Below are 23,173 nucleotides of genomic sequence, written 5' to 3' on the forward strand. Positions count from 1 at the left end.
GCTCACTGCAAGCTCCGCCTCCCGGGTTCCCGCCATTCTCCTGCCTCAGCCTCCCAAGTAGCTGGGACTACAGGCGCCCGCCACGTCGCCCGGCTAGTTTTTTGTATTTTTAGTAGAGACGGGGTTTCACCATGTTAGCCAGGATGGTCTCGATCTCCTGACCTCGTGATCCGCCCGTCTCGGCCTCCCAAAGTGCTGGGATTACAGGCTTGAGCCACCGCGCCCGGCCCGTTTTTTTTTTTTTTTAATTTTGCTTTAATTTTTATAGAGACATTATGTTGCCCAGACTGGTCTCAAACTCTTAGGCTTTAGCAATTTTCCCACATTGGCCTCCCAAAGTGCCGGCAAAGGTGAGCCACTGTGTCTGGCTATCTATCTGGAGCTTTATCCTTACAAGTTTTCAGCTCCATTTCTGAAATACTCTGCCAGTTGTACTACCCAGTGAATCATCCAGGTAATGCATCTTCTTTTTTTTTTGTGCATATGGCATTTCCCTAGTTTCTAACCTTTTGCTTCACACTCAGATTCTCTTCCTTGTCTTGCCTTTGGTTTTCAGCAGTTTTATTATGATGTGTTTAAGTGTGATTTTATTTGTATTCATGTTGTTTATGGTTGCTTCTTGAATGTGTGGCTATTATATTTTCAAATATTTCTTCTGCCTCGTTCTTTTCTATCCTTTTGGGATACAGACTATATGTATGCTACGCCTTTTCACTGTGTTCCACATGTTTCCTGTGCTTTTTCTATATTTTCCATTCTTATTCTCTCTCTGCTTCAGTTTGAATATTTTCCATTGATCATTCTTCTGGTTCATTAATCCTGTCTTGTGTGTCTAGTCCCAGGCAAACTCATAATTTCAGGTGTTACATTTTTAAAATCTAAAATTTTCATCTGATTTGTTTTTAGAGGTTACAGTTCTCTGAGAAATTCCTCATTTTAAAAGTACTTTTTTATTTTTTTGAACATATTAATTACAGTAAAAGTCTTTGCTAATTCCATTATCTAGGTTACCTGTGGCTCTATTTCTATTGCATTTTTTCTCTTGGTTTTCAGGAACAAAGTCCTGACTCTCAGCATGTCTAGAATTTTTTTTAATCAAATGCTGATCACTGCATGTAAGAATTATATAGGCTCCACACGACTTTTTCTTTCTCCCCAGTGTGTTCACCCTTTCCACTACTGGGCAAACGAAATTAAGACTGATTATTTAAAGTAATGAAGGTTTGAACTGAGTTGAGGCTGATATTTAGTTTTGGTAAGATTCAGTCTACCTGTGATTTGGTCCTGCTATTAAGATATTGTTTCTTAGGGTTTGCAGCTGAAAGCTTGGTATGTTCACTGGGCTCTCTCTCTCTGGCAGAATCTAATCTTGATCTCATTAGCATTATCAAACAGTAAAAAAACTCTTCTGATTTTCAGGTTTTGGGCTTAGTTTGCAAGTTCTAAAAGTTACTCTTATTTCTCTAGTACCATAAGTACAGGAAAAGCATGCTACCTTGTGTTTCATATATTTTCTGTGTAACTTTTCAATCTCCTGCCCCCATATCTTCTGAAATTGGCAAAAGTGTTGAGGGGTTGTGTGTTTGAGGTTCCTCATCTTCAATTCTCTACAGACCCTCAAGACCACTAAAATCTTTGCTGGTATTTATTTCTAACAGCAGTCTAGGAAAACCTTAAATTGCCAGTTTCTTAAAATTTGCAAATGCCCCCAGGGAAAAGTGACTGCCTGGTACCAACTCAACCTTTCTGAGGTTCTTTCCTGTTTAGAAAATTAGCCATTCTTGTCCTCTTTGGTTCGACAGCTGTCTGATGTTTTTGAGAGTTAATCTATATTTTGTTCAGTGTTTATAGTTTTCTTGAAAGAAGCATTGGTCAGCCACAAATTATTCCTCTTCTACTCAGAACTGGATGTTCCTATCTTTATTCTTGGATTGACACTTCAATCACATAATTTCCCTGGTTTTTCATTTAGATTTCACCTTTGCGTTCTATTTCTTAGATTGCCCTCTGCTCTGAGCTGTGCAAATCTCTTGATTCCTCCCTCAGCACAGGTCCTTACACAGGTCAAGTGTCTTAGGCTTCTACCTGGTCAGATAAAATATTACCAGAAAAAAACAACTATGAAACTAAAACTCAGCATAAACTGAACACAAAGAAAGCCAAATGCAAGAAACAACTTGGTAAAAGAGTGATTTGTACGCAAGTTAATGTCCTCCTAACAAAAGAAAGAGAAGTACTTTCTCTAGGTATTCATTCTCTGAAGAACGGTTTTCATATGAAATGTTCCCGTGTTTTCCTAATACTGAATCCCAGAACCAAATGTCTGATATCTCGAATGGATAGCCTATTATTTCGAATGTCTTGAGGACAGAAAATGAGAAAAAAAATGGATGGATTAAAGATGTTTGAAAGGTCATGGATCCTTTGCAGCTCAAAATAAACTTTTTCTATTTATGTTGAACCTTATTGGGGTGGAGAGAATTGAGCAGATATATAATTGTAGAACATGAAGTTACAGGTTGAGCCTCCTTTTTTGGAAATGCTTGAGACTAGAAGTGTTTTGTATTTTTTTTTTTTTTTTTTACATTTTAGAATATTTGCATTATACTTACTAGTTGGGCATCCCCAATCGGAAAGCTTGAAATCCAAAATACTCCAGTGAACATTTCATTTGAGTGTCAGGTTGGCACTCAAGAAGTTTTAGATTTTTGAGTATTTCAGATTTTGGTATTTTGGATTTGGGATGTTTAACCTTTATTACTATAATTTAATGTACTTCTCCAAACCAATTAAAGAGCCCTTGAAGGCATGTTTCTCAGTAATTCAATAACCCAGAGAATTTCAGATTACTTAAGGTCAAATAGACCTATTTTGTTAGCGTAAGACTTACTGGAAATAATATTAAAATATGTATTTCTTTTCAAGAGAAATAACCTCAGGCAGTGTACTTACTTTGTTTACCAATGGCCACTTGTGTTGTTTCCTAAAAATTTCCAACATTGGTCCTCAACGACTTGAATGTACTTGAACTAAACATGTGATTCTTTCTCCTTCCTTTGCGTCATTATAATGTTTGCTCCTGCATCAGCCTAATGCTGATTATTAGTGTGCATCTTGTCTGAAGTGTTTGGAGTAGACTACTTTAGTACTTTGTGCCGTAGTAGTCATTTTTTTAAGATACCGGTAATGATCCCAGTGAATAAAACATTTAATAGTCTTTCGTAAATAGAGCCTGCTATAAAAATGAACAAAATGTCCATTCTCATCAATTTGCTAATGCTATGTTTGGTTCAACTACAGTTCATTCCTGCAGGCTTTACTGCTAAATGGTTGGCATAGAAAATGAGAAGAAATGAAAATCAACTCATCTAAATAAAAACACCGGGACACTTGCTAATATTCCTCAGATCTCTTTCTCCAACTCAAGCTAGATGTGATTCAACATCCACAACTCAAATTTTGTTGTTTTATTTTTGCCTTAGAAATGAACAGAACTTAGAGATCTTTAATCTCCTGTCTTTAATCTTTAATCTTTGTTTTAATACTTGGAGAAACTAAATAAAGTGACATTCCAGGAATCACCTAGAGAGTAGCACAGAATACAGACTGAGTCTCTTAATTTTCTCAAACTTCAAGCTCCTTGCCAGCAAGTAACACATTTACTTTTCTTAAAAGACTGACTTTTGTGTGAAAGGGAAAGGGATATATATGAAAAAGGAAATATGTATGTATTTACAAAAGGAAGCAATGAAGTGATAAACTAAAACCTAGTAAAAATAGTTAATTCTAAAGGGAATGAGAGAATAGGAAGGAGGGGACAGGAGTGGAACTAAGACCTCAAATTACCTTGTTTTATGATTTTCATTTTGGACATAATAAACAATTTAAATGTAGAAAAATTGAAAAGGTAGGAAAATAATGACAAAATGCACAAACAACTAAAGGAATAAAAAATAGAATCTAATGTATTCACTATCAGAATAATTTTAAGTGGTCTATCTTATAGTATTGATATTTAAACATCAAAATGAAAGTCTCAACTCTGGTCAATATTTCTTTTTTTGACAGAAAATAGCACATACATTTTGTCAATATTTATATGGTTTGGGGCTCACAAGAAAGTAGGCTAGTTAGAATTGAATAAGTTAGACTCAGGGGCTTATTGACCCTTCTAATGGAGAAAAATAGTTTGGAGTTGTTAAACAAAGTTTATGGGAGGCCATTGTGTGAAATGACCAAACCAGAATGGAGTTTCTGGAGCTAGGTGCCACATACTCTATCTTTAAAATGACACAGTTTTCCAAAAAAGAAGTGATGTACAGCAACCAATCAGAAGGGGTGCCTGAGACAGCATAAGGATGTCTCCTCTCTGTTAATAGCTTTAGGGAAATTAACTTTGAAATGATTCTAGAAAAAGTCAATTAGATGTTTATAATAAATTATTTTGTAATAAAAAAATCAGGCTTCAAGTGATTAGGAAGTATGAAAATACGTGGGTGAAGTAATGGAAGATAAGGGCTATTTTTATTAAAGTCTGTTTAAGCATATTCATCTTGGTATTGGCTCTGTCTTCGACAAGAATAAGAATAGTAGCTCTTCTCTCCCTAGTATAAAGGGGCACCTTCCTCAAAGGGCAATCCATACCTTGCTTTTATGCAGATAAAGCCTAGAAGAGTAGAGAGCTATTCCTGCATCTATTGAGTCTCAATTGCCTTTAGCTCAAAATAATCCTTATGCCAGTGTGGTATAATTTTGGAATGATTTATTCTGAACTCTTTTAGCACAAGCTCAGATAGGCAATAGAAACAAAGAACCTTAAGCAAATAGCCAACAATCTTACTAATATTATACATGTCTGATGAGCATTGTAAGTATACTCTGGAAATTTATTGCCAATATCAACATTGACTTCAAGGTTGCTTTCCTTAATGTGGTCAATATTTCTAATGAAAGGAAATCTAAAAGTAAATGTGTGCATTCTGCTTTGATACAGTCTACTCCTGAAGATAGTATAACATATGTTACATGGCCAATCTCCAGACCATGTTACTTTTAAAGATGGTACTACATACTAGCTTTGATTTGGAGGCTGTACAGTTGGATTAATTTTACTATGTTTGCAAACTTAGACAAGCTACTTAACTTCTCTGAGCTTCCATTTGCATATGTAAAAACTGCACATAATGACATTTATCAGTCTAAAAGGAAGAGGCTGACGCAAGACATATACTTTAAAGAGTTTACTTGAGCCAAAGTGAGAACAGTTATCTGGAAGACTCAGATTCAAGTAACCTTGAGTATGAGCTCCATTTGGCTTTTGTTACAAGCAGGTTTTTAAAGGAAAATAATAAGAAAAAGAAAGGACGGGGTGGGCTTGTACAAAGTCGTTTGTCAGGAATTCTCATTGGTTAACAAAGATACCACTGATTAGTGATCAGGTGCACATTGTTAACCTATTGAGCATGGATTTTAGTGTCTGATGTGACATTGTTCAGTTAATTTATAGCTATTTGTAGCAACAGCAAGCAATTTCAAAAGATGAACACATAGCTCAAAGTGGGGAGTAGGGTTTTTCTTGTATTATTTATTGTTGTTTTTGGATGAACAAAAGGCCGGAATGTTAAGGTAGTCAAGTTCATCAATAGTCTTTTCCTTTATGCTTAGTGCTTTTTTGTTTTATTTCCTACCCAAGGTCATGGAAATATCCTCATATATTAATTAATGTTTTATCATTGAGTATGATCATTATTGTAGGTTTTGGTATGTACACTTTTAGGTTATTATAGTTCCTATCAATTCCTGGTTTGCTAAGATATATCACAAAAATGTATAAATTTTAAGAGATGTTTTCTCCTTTATCAAATGAGATTTTGCTTTATATTTCTCCTTTAAAATCTTAATGTAGTAGATTATGTTAACTTATTTTATAACATTAAATAAACCTGAGCTCTTTGAATAAGTCATACTTGGTCATTACATGTTATTTTTATATACATTATTGCATTTAGGTTGAAATTAATTGGTCTGCAATTTTCCTTTTTTTGTATTGACATTGTCTTATTTGGATACCAAAGTTAGACTAGAATTTACTATTTTTGAAACAGTTTGTGCAAATTTGAAATTAACTTGTAATAAATATTTGTTAGAACATGCTTGTAAAAACATTTGGGATTTACTTTGGGAGGCCGAGACGGGCGGATCACGAGGTCAGGAGATCGAGACCATCCTGGTTAACACGGTGAAACCCCGTCTCTACTAAAAAAAGTACAAAAAACTAGCCGGGCGAGGTGGTGGGCACCTGTAGTCCCAGCTACTTGGGAGGCTGAGGCAGGAGAATGGCGTAAACCCGGTAGACGGAGCTTGCAGTGAGCTGAGATCCGGCCACTGCACTCCAGCCTGGGCCACAGAGCCAGACTCTATCTCAAAAAAAAAAATCTGGGATTTTGTTTCCTTTGAACCAGTGGTTTAATTTTTTTGTTGTTGTTCAGTTTGATGGAGCTTGCACCATCTTTGTAACACAGAGACTTAAGCTTAAATTTAAATTTGTATTCTTGTAGATAGCTATGTCACAGAAAGAGACAAGAGAATTGCATATAGGATTTTATCTGTCTTAACTCAGAAATGATTCACATATTTTTTCACATTTTAATTGGTCCAGATAACTGCAAAGAGGTTAATAAATAAAGGAAAGTAAATAGAATACTTAGCAAGCTTTCTGTCTCTGGCAGCCTCTGAGTTCTTGGCCTGGACTACAGAAGTAATACCTTGATTGATTGTAAGTTGGCAGTGAACTTGAAAATAAAGGGATGACCTACCTTGACTTTCTCTCTTCTGGATCTTCCATTGCTTTGTATGCACCTAATCTCTTCTAGAATGGTTTCTGTTTTTCTTTTTTTGAAAATCTCTGGCGTTTTTTTTTTTTTTTTTTTTGAGACAGATTGTCACTCTGTCACCCAGGCTGGAGTGCAGTGGCGCCATGCCAGCTCACTGCAACCTCCACCTCCCTGACTCAAGTGATCCTCCCACCTCAGCCTCCTGAGTAGCTGAGACCAGAGGCACCTCCCACCACACTCAAGTAGTTTTTTATATTTTTGTAGAGATTTTTTTTTTTTTCTGAATACTGACTGATAAAGCATTTTGTACCAGAAGAAGTCTGGAAAACAGACTTTAAAAGATAGAAATGTGGCCTACTTGGATTTAAAGACATTGGCAACTGATAGTGGTAGCTCATTGCTTATATTGGAAAAATATGTATTTGTCTATTTTGATTTGATTGTTGATATCTAAGTCATCAACAATCATATTGTCATCACCAATTTTCTGAACTGAGCTAGTTCACAAATCGAACAGGTCTTGTGAATGTAGGAGAGTCTAGTCAACTTGACGAAAGATCGTACAATACTGGCACAATTATGTACCACAGATCTGTTACCCGGCCTTTACCAAAAGAATCTGTGGTCATTTACAAGGGTGAATCCACAGTCGATAAAGTAAAATATCCAGTCTTTTTAGGGATTACTTCTCACCAGCCTTGAACTGATACAAATTTCTCAGGACCATAAATCCTCGATACTCCATTAGTTGGGCGGGGTGGAAGGGCTTTAGAAGTCGAAATGTTAACCAGGTCCATACCACATAAAGCCAGGAACTCTGCAAAACCACACTGTGCTAATCCCTGAAATCATGGTTGAAATAGATTGAATTATGTACTGACAGCCTCCTGACACTGGCATGCTCACTGTTGAAGTAAAGGCTTTAATGATAGAGATATCCAATAAGTCCTTGGGATTTCTTTCTCCAAATAGTAAACAATAATTAATACTACATCCCTGAGGGAATTGCAAAGATCAGTGCTACCATCAAAATCTTGAAAGCTGCAGAGCTATTGATTTCTTTCAGGTCAACATTAACTCATCTGTTTGGTCTATGTGGAATACAGATGAATCTGGAATAATGACAGTAGATTATTACAACTATAGTTGTTACAGATGTGAACTCCTTGCTGGATCAATAGCTGATACTCAGCTATTGATTTGGATAATGTTTTACCCCTGTATTCTGAATAGCAAAAAAATATCAGAAGCAGTTTGCTTTTATCTGCAAGCTACTGCTGTTTTCTTTCTTGTCTTCTTCATTGTCTTAGTTCAGAGTTATGTTAGTATTCTGGTTTTCGGCAATAATCTAGTCCACAGAAACCGAGTCTCACCATTCTACAGGGCAGGATGTTGGTCCATTATATGGATGACTCATGCTGAGTGGGCTATGTGAGTAGGAACGAACTAGTGTTTTAGATGCCTTGATAGTTGCATGCATGCCAGAGGTGGGAGAAACACCCCATGATAATTCAAGGCATGTCATCTTGTTCATCTTGATGAAACTTCTAGGGTTGGGTAGACTGGGAAATGTGATATCTCATAAGAAAGAGAATATAAGTTGCTATACCTTACACCCTCATCATTAAGAAGGCACAATGTTTTGTGAACTTCTTTGGTTGTTAAAGGCAACATACTCCACATTTGAGTGTACTGCTCTGACTCTTTTACCAGATGATAACCTGTAAATTTGCCAGTTTTGAATGGACCTAGACTAAAGGAGCCACTGCAGCTGGTCTGGACTTCTGTGAAAACCACTCTACTATTTAGGCCTAATGACCAAGTAGACCCAGTGATGCTCAACTTGTCTATGGCAGCTAGAGGTGCTGTATAAATGGAGCTGTGAGAAACCCCAGTAGGAGAAACAGTGCAGATGCCTAGGGCTTTAGAGTGCGACCATGCTGTATTCTGAAAAAGATCATTTCTTCAGTTTGGAAATAGTTCTTAATTCTCTACTGGGCCCTCGTAGAGACTGAATGCCATACCATCTAAGATGCCATACCATCTAATCATGAGTTAGGTGTTATCTCATCCACCAAACCTTACAATTGGGTGTTTGTAGAGTACTCCATGATCACAAGAAAAGAAAACTGCATATGAGATTGAAATGAAGTTGATCTTGAAGACGAAACTAAGTTGTGTGAGTACCTGGCACAGACTCCCTTGGCACCTACTTTTGCTGTCTTGCCAACTTCTTCTCAACTCACACCTCTGGTCTCCTAAGGAATATCCCTAATGAGTTGTCTGAGGAAGGAAATATTATGGCCTCTTTCGTGGATGGTTTCACATGATGTGTTGGCACCAGCTAGGGGGAGACTTACTATAATGTTAAATGAATTTATTGTGGCAACTAACTTATATAATAGATACTCCGTAAATGTTAGTCTTTCTTACCAATTTCCAAACTGTGTTCTGTAGCATGTCACTAAATAAGATACTTGAAAACAATTCCTGGACTATACAACATTTTTAATAGAAACTTAAAAAAAAAAAAAACTCCAGAAGTTCTAAAAGAGTTAGTATACTAAGACACATTTTGAATTTCAGCATTTCTCAAGCTTACTTGACTCTAAGACTCCCACTTCACAGGGCATTTCACAGGGTTAGTGCTTTTCAGAATCTACCTTGGGAATTTCAGCAATTCACACTTGGACGGAATATTAGTTCTGATGACCAGGAATGGTTTGGGTACTTTCGATCGTTCTAGTTTTGCCAGAATATTAGTTGTGATAGCCAGGAAGGAAAGTGTTAAATTTTTATACTAACTCGAGGATGTAAGATGTGCTCATCTTGGCTATTCTAAATGACTAGAATTCTTAGTTCAAAAAGATATTTTAATAGAAAATCCTTGCCATGAGGGTAATGTAGGTGACACTACCCAAAAGGAGCATGTAAATCAAATTTAATGATGATTTTTCCATTTTATAATAGGGATTAGGGTTACAAGGAGATCACAGCTCTCTGAATCCAATTAGGACATAATAAAATGCATGCTTTGAGCTTACAAATGAATTGATTTAGAGAGAGAAATAATTATAATAATAAGCATGATATTTGGCACTATGATTATATATTAGGTTATTCAGATTATTAGAATCATTCTTATTTTCAAAACTGAATTACATAGTTTTGCACAATGCAATGAAGTTTATGGAGTCTGAAGTATATTATACTCTCTTTTGAGAGACTGATGGAAGGAAAGAATTGTAAACAAGATAAGGGCACGGGGTTAGGATAAAGAAAAAAATTAGATCTTATTAGTGGTGACTGTGTTATTAATGAGCTTTTATAACAGACCTTAGCAAATATTATCTTCAGAAAGAACAAAAAATGATTGATCAGACCAAATTTCTGAGAACTCTATTAATTTGAGAAGCCCACGAGTGAGTATGCTTGCCCAATGAAGCTTAATTTGATTTTTATCCCATTACCCCCACCCCTTGCTATCAAATTAAACACTTAATGTTCTTTTTGTAAGTGATATGAGATGAAGAGATGGTAAGGTCCAAGAAAGTACACTTTTTTTTTTGCAGGCACGAGTACCACGTCCAGCTCTTCTCAACCAGGGTTTTAGGAGAGAATTGAAGCATGATGCTCTCAGGAATCTATTATATGCAATGAATGAACTTCCCTCCTATGCATCTAGAGTGATACTAGTTATGTCTCATCCTTGGGATAATCGAGAAAATAATCATTTGATAATTTTCTGTAGGCCTAGTTCTCTAGTGGAAACTTTTTAAACAGAGGCTACTTTGGACCACTGATCACAAAACACCTGTCAATGAGAGTTTTAAAAATTCTTGCATGCTGTCTTCACTGATTTGGATTCCATTGATCAGGAATGGGATTCAACAGTCTGTGTTATAAAAACCTCTCTAGATATTTCTGATGTAACCAAAGTCTGGGAGCTACTGCTCCAAATACAGAATACTGGTAGCCAAGATACTTTATGAGACAAATATTCCACGGCCTGCAGTGCCCCAGTTGGGGACTTACAATGACTTTGATGTATTAAAGAATGTCAATTGTCCTAGATTTACAACACAGTTATCCCAGGTTTCTGAAACTTATTTCGAGATGGAGAACGTTTTTGCTGGATACCTGTAATCATCCTGTGGAGCAGAGCGCTGCAGAAGCACTTTGGGAAATGAGGCTAGAGAGTGGCTGGTGGCATCCGAGAATGCAGGCTTCGGCAGGGTCTTCTGCAGCCAGTTTCCACACAGCCTCCCTGCTCTGTCACCTTTAGAAGCTCATTCTTTTGGGTCTCAGAAGTTTTTCATTTCAAGAGTCCCTTGTTTTTCAAACAGTAAACTGACTTTGTTGATTACACCAAAATAAACTCCAGATGTGTTAACATTCTAAATGTTATTTTTAAGTTCATAAAATTAAAAGAAGGAAAAAAAGAATACATTTTTTCTTCATTCATGGAGTGAGGATAACATAAGACACAAAGTCTAGAAGCCATGAAGAAAAGGTTGATAAATTTTATTACCTAAAATGTAATACTTCTGTATAGCAATTATGACTAAATATATGACATATATAAAAATACATAATCTCAATATAAACAAAATAAAAACACAATGGTAAGCTGAGGAAAACATTTGTAATATATATGCTAGGCAAGGGCTGATTTCTTTAACATGTAAAGGATTCCTAATCAATAAGAAATGACAGGCAAGCTAAAAGCAAATGCGCGTATGAACAAACAGTTCACAGAGTAACAACTACAAATTCTCAATAATTACTTGAAAAGAGGGGGCCAGATATGGTCCAGCCAAGGACCTGTGTGCTTACTGTTCGCTCTGCCTAAACAGTCCCTTCCCCAGATTTTCTTTTGGCTCTCAGGCTGACCTGTGAAGCTTTTGGGTCAATGTCACTTTCTCAGGAGGCCTTCCCTACTTCACAGTGCACACTCGGCATTCCGCATTTCCTTTCCTTGCTTTACTTTTCTTCATAGCACATATCACCGTCGGATGTACCATATATTTTCTTATTTATCTGGTTATTGTTCATTTATCATCATAAGAAGACATGGTATATGAAGGCAGGTAATATGGTGCTGACAGCTATAGCCTTCACAGTTAGACTCATACCTGGCATCTAGTAGAAATTTGATAAACATTTGCTGAATGAATAAATGAATACATAATAAGATGCTTAAGTTGGTCATAATTAAAGAAATGCCAGTCCAGACAACCATTTTGACTCAGTAATGACTGACAAACTTGCCAATAATCAATCAAAATGTTTTAATCCCTCCCTATATGTTAAAGCCTATACTAGCAGTTTTATTTTTAGAACTCCAGAACCAAACTCTTCATCTTTGTCCCCACACCTGATTGTGTGGTTCGCCTACTATATTGATGATGTCACTGTCTTTCTAATCCTTGACTCCTCTTTCTTCCTTCTGGTTGACTCATCTGGATGTCGGAAATAACTTCTTTGGTTCCCCTACCTACAGCCTTGATCAGTGCCATGCTAATCTGAAACATAGCTGAAACTAATCTGAATCATAGCTCTGCACCTGCCACTCCCCTGTCCAGAAGCCTCTGTGGTCTGTTCCTCACCATAGTTGTCTAGGTTTTCCATGGTCCAGTCGAACCTCCCTACAGGCTCCCCTGCCAGATATGCACAGCCCAAGTTCCATAATCCTAAATACACCCAGAGCTTTGTTCCTTTGTAGTTTTGTGTTCTTTAACGTGATGGTGCAGCTACAGGAGAGGCTCTGGAAACAAAGTTTATTATACTCGCAGGTCCTAAAAATAGGAGGCATGCTACATCATTCAAAGCCATGTGAGGAACACCAGGTTCTGGCCAAGAGGTAGAAGACAGGAGCAAGAGGAAGCAAGGGTAGAGTTTTTACTGGGGTTTCCACGGGAAAGGCAAGGTTGGGCAGAGCAAACAGTTTAGGATTGGCTACTTTGAATCATTTCATGGGGCTCTAAGCTAGAAGGATGGTCTTTATTTGCCTGACACCTGGCCCTGTGATGTTAAGCTAGAGGAATGTGACCTTCTGGGATGTACTGACCGGATAGAAGTGTGGCTCTAGATGATTAGTTTGCATGTCAAAGGTGAGCAACCCACTGAGCGTACTTTGCCAACTCTAAGAATTGGCTAGCTCTGGGAGGGGCAGAGGCTTCTCTCCAGCCAGCAAGGTTTGTATGATGTCAAAACATCACGATAACAATCATGACCTTTCTGTCAATGATGAACCACATATATGACAATGGTCCCACAAGGTTATAATGAAGCATAAAAATTCCTATCGCTTAGTGAAGTTGTAGCTGTCCTAATATCCTAGCGCAACACATTACTCACGTGTTTGTGGTGATGGTGAATAGATGACTATGTTACTGGCTTATGCTTTTTCTATACTATTTATCATTATTTTAGAGTGTACTCCTTCTACAGTCACATGACACATGATGATATTTTGGTCAACAATGGACCTCATCTATGACGGCAGTCCCATGAGATTATAATACCATATTTTTACTGTACCTTTTGTATGTTTAGACACACACATACTTAGCATTGTGTTACAATCGCCTACAGTATCCAGTACAGTAACATGCTGTACAGGTTTGTAGCATTGGAGCAATAGGCTATACCACATACCCTAAGAATGTAGCAGGCTATGCAAGCTAGGTGTGTGTGAGTACACTCTGTTTTGTTAGCACTACAACAAAATCACCTAAAGATGTATTTCTTGGAATGTATCCCTGTTGTTTAGGGATGTGTGACTTACACAGAAAAGGAAGAATACAAGCAATACAGTAGTTCTGCATATGCTGTTCTAGAAAGAAAATCTTTTGACAAACACACCCCTTACCACTTGATCATTTCTCTTTTACATCTGCTTGGTACTTTGTGTACTTGCATTGTTTCACGGTGTTAACCCCAGAGGAATGCTGGCCTGCTAATCACCCCTCATGTTGCTAACGTCTTGGGTCTATGAAATGAGAAGGGAAATGGCTGCTATCCCTCTGTGTTAACATGCTTGTAGGTGCTAGAAGGCAACTCCTGCACTGGGGATCTTCTTTGTTTCTGTTGTTTCAGTAGGTGCCAGTGCTATAGATCACAACTGCTTGCCTCTTGCAAAAGTGTTCTGAGTCACCAAGAAATTAGCCATGGGAAGCTTGGACAAAGAGGAAAATTCCATATTCACTTTATTTGAACATCACAAAAGCCAATATAATGGAAAACCAAGAGTGGTATAGGAACTTTGCAGCCTCAACCGCAGGTTTAGTTAGAGAACCAGTTTTTATATCATTTTTCACCCTGCTTGCTATGTTGATCCTATGTGACTAATTCCTTGCTTGTCAGGACACAAATATTATGATATTTACCTTAGAGTACTATTGTGAGGTTGGAAATATTAGATTTTTAAAAGTCTTCTGGGATATAGATGTGTACTCAAAGCACATGCTGGACCTCATGCCCTGTCTTTCTAGCCCAGCATTAGAGAGGCCTTGATATGGTTTGGCTGTGTCTCCACCCAAATCTCACCTTGAATTATAGTTCCCATAATCCCCACATGTTGTGGGAGGGACCTGGTGGGATGAAATTGAATCATGGGGTCATTTCCCCATGCTGTTCTCATGATAGTGAGTGAGTTCTCACAAGATCTGATGGTTTTATAAGGGGCCTCCCCCTTCACTTGGCTCTCATTCTTCTCCTTCCTGCTGCCATGTGAAGAAGGATGTGTTTGCTTCCCCTTCAGCCATGATTGTAAGTTTCCTGAGGCCTCCCCAGCCCTGTGGAACTGTGAGTCAATTAAACTTCTTTTCTTTAAAAATTACCCAGTCTCGGGCAGTTCTTTATAGTAGCATGAAAATGGACTAATACAGGTCCATAGAGGAGCTCCTCCTAGGGCACACTGTGGCATCTAGGGTTGGTGGGGTGAAACTCATTGAAGTAACAACGCCATATTGAGTAACATTCCTATGTGGCACTGAATGTGGCTTGTCACTGTAGACTCCTCCTTCCCTATATGTGTTCTCTTTCAGGGGCTCTCCCATGGGTATGCTAGTAAATATTTAACAGCTAGCTTGGGAGAGGGGAGAAGTCGGGGGGACGTAGCCTGATTTATAGCATTTACTGCTTTTCTCGGGACAAATACTTACTCTATGGTCAATTTCAGGCTATCAGTGTGCAGTCACTGAACAGAGTTGGGATGAGAAGCATGCAGTAGGCACTCGCTAGCTGATGGGAGCTGGCTGTAGCACACTTCTGAGTTCTTCATCTCCTTGTGCCTTTGGCTTGTCTCCAACCAGATGAGCCAATGTGTGCCAACCTTAGTTATGGACAGGGTTTTAGTTCTCCAAGGGAGCTTCCCAGCCTCCAATTAAACCAGGGATACATAGAGAAAGAAGTGGGAATGGTTGTCATTGTTGCATCTTATGCATGTCTAATAGTGTATGTCCTAATCTCAGCCTTGACCTCTCAGAGATGTTCTGTTTCACATATTGTTGGTGTTGACTAAGTAATCACTGATTGCTGTTTAGCACCTGGCGTTGAGGATCTCAAAGTGGTTTTCGATATATTAAAAAACAGAATTACTATAAGCGTAGCTGCCATTTAAAGAGGTTGTTTGCAATAAACTTCCTTCAGAATTGCGAAGACCTTTACACAATGCTTAACTCCAAGCAGAACTAGATTTTGACCTTGAACATAGACTAGAAGATGAATAAATGTACTTAACTGTCATGTGGGATTGAGGGCAGAAGGAGTAGATGTGTTTGCAATTATTGAGAGAGGGTTGTGTGTGTGTGTGTGTGTGTGTGTGTGTCGTCGTCGTTGTTGTTGTTGGGGATGGACATCCTTACTTATCTTAGTTTTCCACAGTTCAATTAATTGGGAACATAGTACCACCAAACATCATTTATTCTAACTTCTTGGGCAATTTCAGTAATTGAAACTTATTATTTAATAAGGGGAGAAATTAGCTTTTTTCCTCCTGATAGGTATTGGGTTATTATCTCTCTTTTGCTCGTGAGAAACTAAGACAGACTGAAGAAGCTAGATGTTTGGCCAATCACTAGAAGTCACAATTGGAAGTGGTGAAAAGTTAAAGTTCAGATCTTCTTGTACTAGCATTACTCACCGAAGAAGCATATTCAGGTTCAATCCTAGCATAAAATTATCCCAAATACCAGAAACAGTGACAGTTAACATATAAATAATAAAATTAGAATGATATTCTATATGCAGGATTTATATGAATCTTGTCATTAACATTGTTAATAACTTTGTACTGGTCTGTCATATGAATGTACTATAATTGATCCAATGAATAAGTTAACATAAGCGTGACTTCACTATAATAATAAGAATTTGAAGAACATCCTTGTACCTAAATCTAACTCTTTGGTTATTTGCTTAGGATGTAATTACAGATACAAAGTTGTTAGATCAAAAGTAAAGACATTTTAAAGGTTCTTATTTTATAGACCTAAAATTGCTTTTGGAAAAGGTTTTATCACATTGAATTTCTATGAGATTCCCATCTTCCTAAAAGAGGAGGGTGAAAACCTTCTTATTTGAAGTTTAATAACACAATAAAAATAGAATGGAATGGACCCTTGTGAGGTTTTAAACTTTATCTGCCATAAAACGGCAACCCTGGAGAAAACAGGAAATGATATTTTGATGACAACTTTTATAAACAATTATTCCTCACCCATCATGAAAATGCAAGCTGCCAAAACAGGAAGAGAAAGAGACGAAAGAGACATTGGCTATGTTTCCGGCCTATGCAAATGCTTAGCTAACCTGGATAGCTTGCTGGGTGGAATTTCTTTCGTTATTTTTCTTTCTGCTGTGACATCAAGCATAAGGTACCTGACAAACAAGATGTAATATGACATATAAGGTGTGTCTGTAGGTGTATTCCTGAATGAGTGGCTGTCACACCCATCTTCAAGGAGGTTGTAATGAGGATTAAGAATCTAATACTAGCATTTTGTGGCTGTTTTTATCTGTCGTGCATGGTATAATTATAGTGTTTCTCTTTCGAATGGCTCTTAATGCGTTTAGCCAAAGGGGAAAACCAAAGCAGCTGGTAAAAGTCAAACGCTTCACCATCTGTCTCTATCACATTTCTCTGGTTGTAGTTCCAGCAGCCCTGCTTGGGAGGACTAACTTCCTTTTACAAATAGGTCAAATCTATTAATTTTGGCCAACAGTCCTAGAAGTAGAGAAACACATTGGCTTTCTCCTCACTGCTCTTTCTTCCTACTTAAGAAATTCTTATCAAGTAATAATGCTAACGGTAAAAACAGTACTTCTCTTGAGGGTCTTTCCAGAATTGTCTATGCAGAAACAAAGATATGTGTGTATATATATAAACACTTAACAAACTCACATAGTCATCCTACATACATGCATCCTCTTCTTGTTTCGCTTCACATCATATCCTGAACATGTGCTTGTATCAGTAAGTAGAGATCTTTCCCCTTACTTTTTTTTAACAGGAACACAGTCTGTGCTGTTAATAGTCTAATGCATAGTCTAATGCATCTTTTTTGACTAGTCTCCTACTGATGGGTCTACCCTATTTTTGATGGTTCCAACCAATGCCCCGATGCAGATCTCGTATATTTATGGGAGTGAATGTTTATGATGAGCCTCTAGGCAAAAGGGTTTGCACAACAAAATAATCTTTCATTGATAAAGACAAAGCAAGACAGAGGATGAGCTTCTGGATATAAGAATGGGATAACAATGGGTATTATTTATTTATTTTTTTAAAGAATGGATATTATTTTAAGAAGGATTTCCTAAAAAGAGCCATCTGATAAGTTCTCCAGTCTGCCATTTTAACTAGAGAGGTTTAAATAGCATTTGGGTTTTGTTTGTTTGTTTGCCTTTTGTTTTTTAAAGTACCCAATGCAAACAGAAACTCCAATAGTGATATTGAGATCCAAAACTGACAAAGGCAGGGCTTCGTGTTGAAGGAAGAATGAGAGATCCCAGGTAACTTACAGTTGGTCACACAAACATACTGTGAGCGTGGGCAAATCACTTCTTGGGATCCCAGCTTTCACATCTGTAAAAATAAAGTGTTGGAAGATGTTTGAGCTATTTTTTAGTCTGGTTTACTGTGATTTGTCTGCCACTTGAGACTTCCAGCAGTATTGTTCATGAGTGGATGCAGGTTAAGCCTACAAGCCGTGGTCCTGTGAACATGGGCTCTGGAAGCAAGGGGTCCAGCCTTTGTCCAGATTAGCATTTCTGGGAGCTGAGGGGCAAATAGATATTTTAGGAGAGCAGTTCATGTTTCCCATATTGTCTCCATCATTTAGTCCCAGATATTTTACTCATGTGCTCCAGAAGGAATTTGAGCCAATACTTCATTATTTCAACCCTGAATTCAATCTTCCATAGCAGGAAGCAACCTTAGAAATGACGGCAGGTCCGGGCTGATCCTATAGTTTGAGAGACTTCTGTTTTTCTGTCTTGGAGTCTGATTTCCAGGAAGAATTTCACTGAAATGGGTACCTTAGTATTTACAAATGTAGCACAGATGGATTGACCATTGACATTTCCTGGGTTCTTTTTCTAAGCCCCATACTTAAACAATTAATACCCTGAAATCTTTTAAAAGACCACTGCCTTTTAAGACCATTGTGAGTATATTAATACCTCCATATTTTCAGTTTAGCCTAATGTTGGGTAAAATGTAAATGCACAACAAATGATAGCGACTGTTACCATTATTATAATGACAGAAGATGGGCAATTTTGCAAGAACCAATTAACGGTTAAGTGTCAGGCCCTAAAAGATTTCCAAATTTATCAGTAAGATTGATGAAAATCAGGATAGAAGACCACTTCTTTATCTCAAATAATATGAAAAGGTGTCAGTCCCCAGAATATTCTCTTATGAGCCATAGAATTTACATGGAGATCTTTCCCAGTAAACCCAAAGAGGCATTAACTCCTCCTCACTTTTCTTTTATCACGAGATTTAACAAACTCAAGGATGTGTCCACAGCAAAACCACTCCAAACTTTGGGTTTTCCCTAAAAACTCAGATTACCAGGGAAATCAAACCAAAAGGAACTACAAATTCATCCTAGATCGTGGACTGTTCCTTGTAGAACCTACTGCTTGATATGAAGTTTGACTTGGATTTGTTTGAACAGGAATAAAAACGGAGGTAAAGGAAAGGCTACAATAACTCCAGTAGAACTAATGAGTTACTAAACAGTTCAATGAGTTTTTGGAGGCCCCTGAAATTTGGGTTCCTGAAATGAATTCTCTCAGACAGTAGACAAATGACTCACCAACTTTGGCCATCAAGGCGGGCTGAGTCATCTAAAGTCAGCTGAATCACCTGCTTTCAGCTCTGTTTTATAAGAATTGAGGCTGGCTGGATATTTCTGTCTCTCTGATTGCAAGTATTAAGCATTTAAAAAAACAGAGAATATGATGTCCTTCTTAGGAAAACCACACAAATTGCTCATGCACAGATGGACTGCATTAGTGAAAACAGATTAGTAATTGCTTTTAGTTCCTGATGATGAAAAAGCTGCTCTGAACACCTACCTCGCTGAATTCTTTACTCACCAGATAAACCAAGTGATACTTCATGACGATCCAGATTTGAATCTAAGAAGCGGAAGGTCAACTCCACGGAGCTACAACTCAGGTTGAGAGAGCATCCTGAAATGGCATCTGTAGAGCTTGCCTTTAAAGTCTGGACACCAATCCAGGCCAAACACACATTATGAGTGGAGTTAAAAAAATTGTTTTCACAACAAGGGAATATTGAAATAAGTCAGTTAACATTTTCATTGAAAATACAGAGGAAGTTAAAGCATTTTGGGGGTGCTTAGTTTCCTTGTGTCAATTTTTATAGTTTTTTAGCAGGATAGAGATTTAGTGGAGGCAGGCTGGCACAAGGGAAAGAATCCAGGTCCAGGAACTGATGATTCTTAGTGAGCTGTGTGACCCAGATGTACTTACAGGGCTTTCTCAGCCTTAGTTTCTTCCTCTGGTAAATGAAAATGTGTATGTTGGTGTTTCCTAAACCTGCTTGAACACAAGGATCACCTGGGGCACTTGTTAAAAAAATCTGAATGCACTTGGCCTCACCCAAACCTGTTGAATCCGAATCAGCAGGGTGAGGCCTGAGAATTGATATTTTAACCAGCACCTTGGGTGATTTTTTTGTTCAGACAAGTTTGGGAAACATTGAATTAGATAATCAGTAAGATATCTTTCAGGTCTAAGATTGCTCAATGATGCTTCAACACACCAAAACTCATTTTTTTTCTCCCTGTAAATTGGAGAAATACGAATCAAATGAAAAACAAATCAACCTATGGGTGGAGAGGTATTGGTGGGGCTAATGTGCAACTCAATCACAATGCTTATGCATGTTTGTGGATATACTTAACCTCAGGTGCTCAAGGGCTGTGTGTTGTCTCCGCTCTAAATTGATACTTCCTCTTAGGAAGGGCCGAACAATTCATTCATCCTAGAATGAAGAGCCTTCTTAGATTTTCTTTCCGGCATATTAATATAATTAGAAGTAGGTGGAACTGAGACTAGCAGGGAAAGCACTGAAAGCAGTCAATGACTTTACCTGCTCGGAAGACTATACCGAACTGGTCCCACTTGAAGTAGGAAAGCCAGCCTCAGAAGGATAGTGAAATAGGACATTTCTCCCCTAAGCAAGGATGTATACTGGAAATCAGAACAAAATTAGTGTTGTCATTGCAGAGTACAAGCTCTGGGCAGCCTCTTTAAGCTGTTTTAATCTCTTCTCACAAAGTCATCTGCTGACAAGGGACATTAGAATAACCTTATTCAGAAGAGTGAAAACTCATCAATTATACATTTCTTCTCTTAGTATTCAGTATTATTTATTGAGGAAACTTATTTTTTCATGCGTCAACATTACTTCTTGAATCCTCCCATGCATCAGACACTGTTTCAGACCCTCTGGATACGGTAATGAACAAGATGAGTTCCTGAATGCATGGAGCTTAAATTCCAGAAGCAGAGATAGACAATAAAATCCGACAAATAAATAAGACCATTTCAGAGGATGGAAAGGGATATGATGGAGAATAAACAGAGAAACCGACTTAAAGAAGGATTGGCTAATGACAGCCTGAGAAAGATCTTAGTTTATAGGTCTTGCTGACATTTGGGAAGGACTATTTAGACGTGATCTTCTTCACTCACAGATGAGCATGTGTCTCTGCATTGGTGGGTGAAATAATTGAGGTCCAGGGAGGATAAAGGACTGACCAAGGAAATGGCAAGACCAGCACCCAGGTCTAGCATTTGGAGGTAAATTTTTTTTCTGATAAACTTAACCTTCTGAATAATACTCCCAAGAAGAAGGTTTCATTTTTTGCCTCACACTTGCCTGAGATATATTTATCTGAGTCCTTTTGTATTCAGCACTAGCTCTGGTTTAAGTGATGAAAAAGGTTAGAGATCTGAAACAGTGCAAGGCTCTCCACGCTAAATGCTGCAGAATGTTAGTAGCCCATTTTCAGGAGATTAAAGGATAACACTCAGCCAATAATAGCAAGATACCATAGACTTTTAATATCATCTGACAAAGACTATGGAAAAATGGCTTGTTCCCAATCAAGGGAGAACTATAATGGCTTGATCATCAGAAACGAAAAATCAATCCCAATTCTCACCCATTCTTTTAGCTACCATGCATGTTATTTTTACCATGGATATTTACAGCTACATTTTCATCCAGACTTCTGGCAATGCCTAAATTCTTTCATAACAAGAAAATAAACTCATTTCTTTTAAAAACCAGTCTGTTCCCCATAGGCAAAGTGGATAAATAGCCTACTCAAATTTGATGCCATTATCTGAAATATCTAGCAGAAGACTAGTTGTATAAAAAATGATATTTCAGCATTGGTGCAAAACAAGGCTACCCATTCTGACAGTTTTGTGGTATTTTGTCCTTTTCCTTAATGCTTGGAATGTAGGATTTCACACTTGAGACTTCAAAATTTTACTTCATGGGTTTTTTTTTTTTTTTTTTTTTTTTGCAATACCGTAATACTTTAAGACTGTTACTTTTCTTTCTTATTCAGCCTTACTGATGCACTGGTCTGAACATCTTTGTGAGGTTCACTTATATACGTATGAAGGAGCCACCACCACCTAATGTATTATAGAAGATACTATAATTAGCGTGTAACTGGCAATCCCACCAGGCAAGCAAGCAATTTTCTGGACCATGGGAATTTTCTTCTAGACAAATATGAAAGTTCCAACAGCCATACAAATTAAATAGGCTAAAAAGTTAGTTAAGTGGTACTAAAGTAACTAAAACCCTTAATTAAACTAAGTGATTATTTTGGGGAGGTTAAAAGAGGGTACAGGGAATCATTCTTTATATTTAGGAGAAAAAAGCCACTGGCAAAAAAATAAATAATAATTGAGATTTAGTTACACAAGAAAATTATAGAACATATCCAGATTTTCTGTAATAGCACATAAAATATAATGCTACAAAGGATCTTTTGATGCCTTACAAGACCTTACTCGTTAATCAGGTTCATGATTTCTTTAAGGCAGGAAGGTTTTCACCAAGAAATTTTTATTCAGTAAGAAATAAATATCTCCTGAAGCCTTTTGAATCTTGCCAGCACCCTTCATGACCAACGTCATTGCACTTACTAAGTTCCTGCTTCTTGTTGAGCAGAGCCAATTAACTGAAAAAGCCAGTGCTGGAAGGATAACCAATTGGGATCTAGTAAGGTCTAGTCCCGTAGCTGGTAACCTTGTGCCGGGAATTTAATATGCCTGAGCAGGCTCATCTGTAAGATGGTTAGGATGGTACTGTTTATACCATAGGTTGGTTTGGAGGGTTAAATGCCTGGCTCAATGCACAGTAAACAACGAGTGCTTCAAAAAATGCTGCTAGTACAGACACACCAAGCATTTCAAACAAGACCGATAAGCAGATGGACTTCTGACTATAAACTTTCTTATAAACCCCACATAAACTCTCTCTAGCTAAGAAGGAGAGTCAAATACCACATTTAAATGTATGTATGAGAAATGTATTCTCTGTTTCCAGTGATTTCAGAATCAGAGATCATTTTGGATGGTTTATTTTAAAGTCTTCCACAATCTATACCCATAGATACAAATATATGTGTCTGTGGGTGTTTTGGAAAATAGGATTGGGTGGAGGCAGGGAAATGTATGTGGTTGAATTCAGTTAAGCAACTGACTGTTTTGCGACTAATTATTTGTAAGTAGCAGTTTGGCTGAATTTAACTGGTTTTTTGTCTTTA

The sequence above is a fragment of the Rhinopithecus bieti genome, unplaced genomic scaffold (assembly GCF_001698545.2).
Source record: "Rhinopithecus bieti isolate Rb0 unplaced genomic scaffold, ASM169854v2 scaffold_10351, whole genome shotgun sequence".
Taxonomy (NCBI): Eukaryota; Metazoa; Chordata; class Mammalia; order Primates; family Cercopithecidae; genus Rhinopithecus; species Rhinopithecus bieti.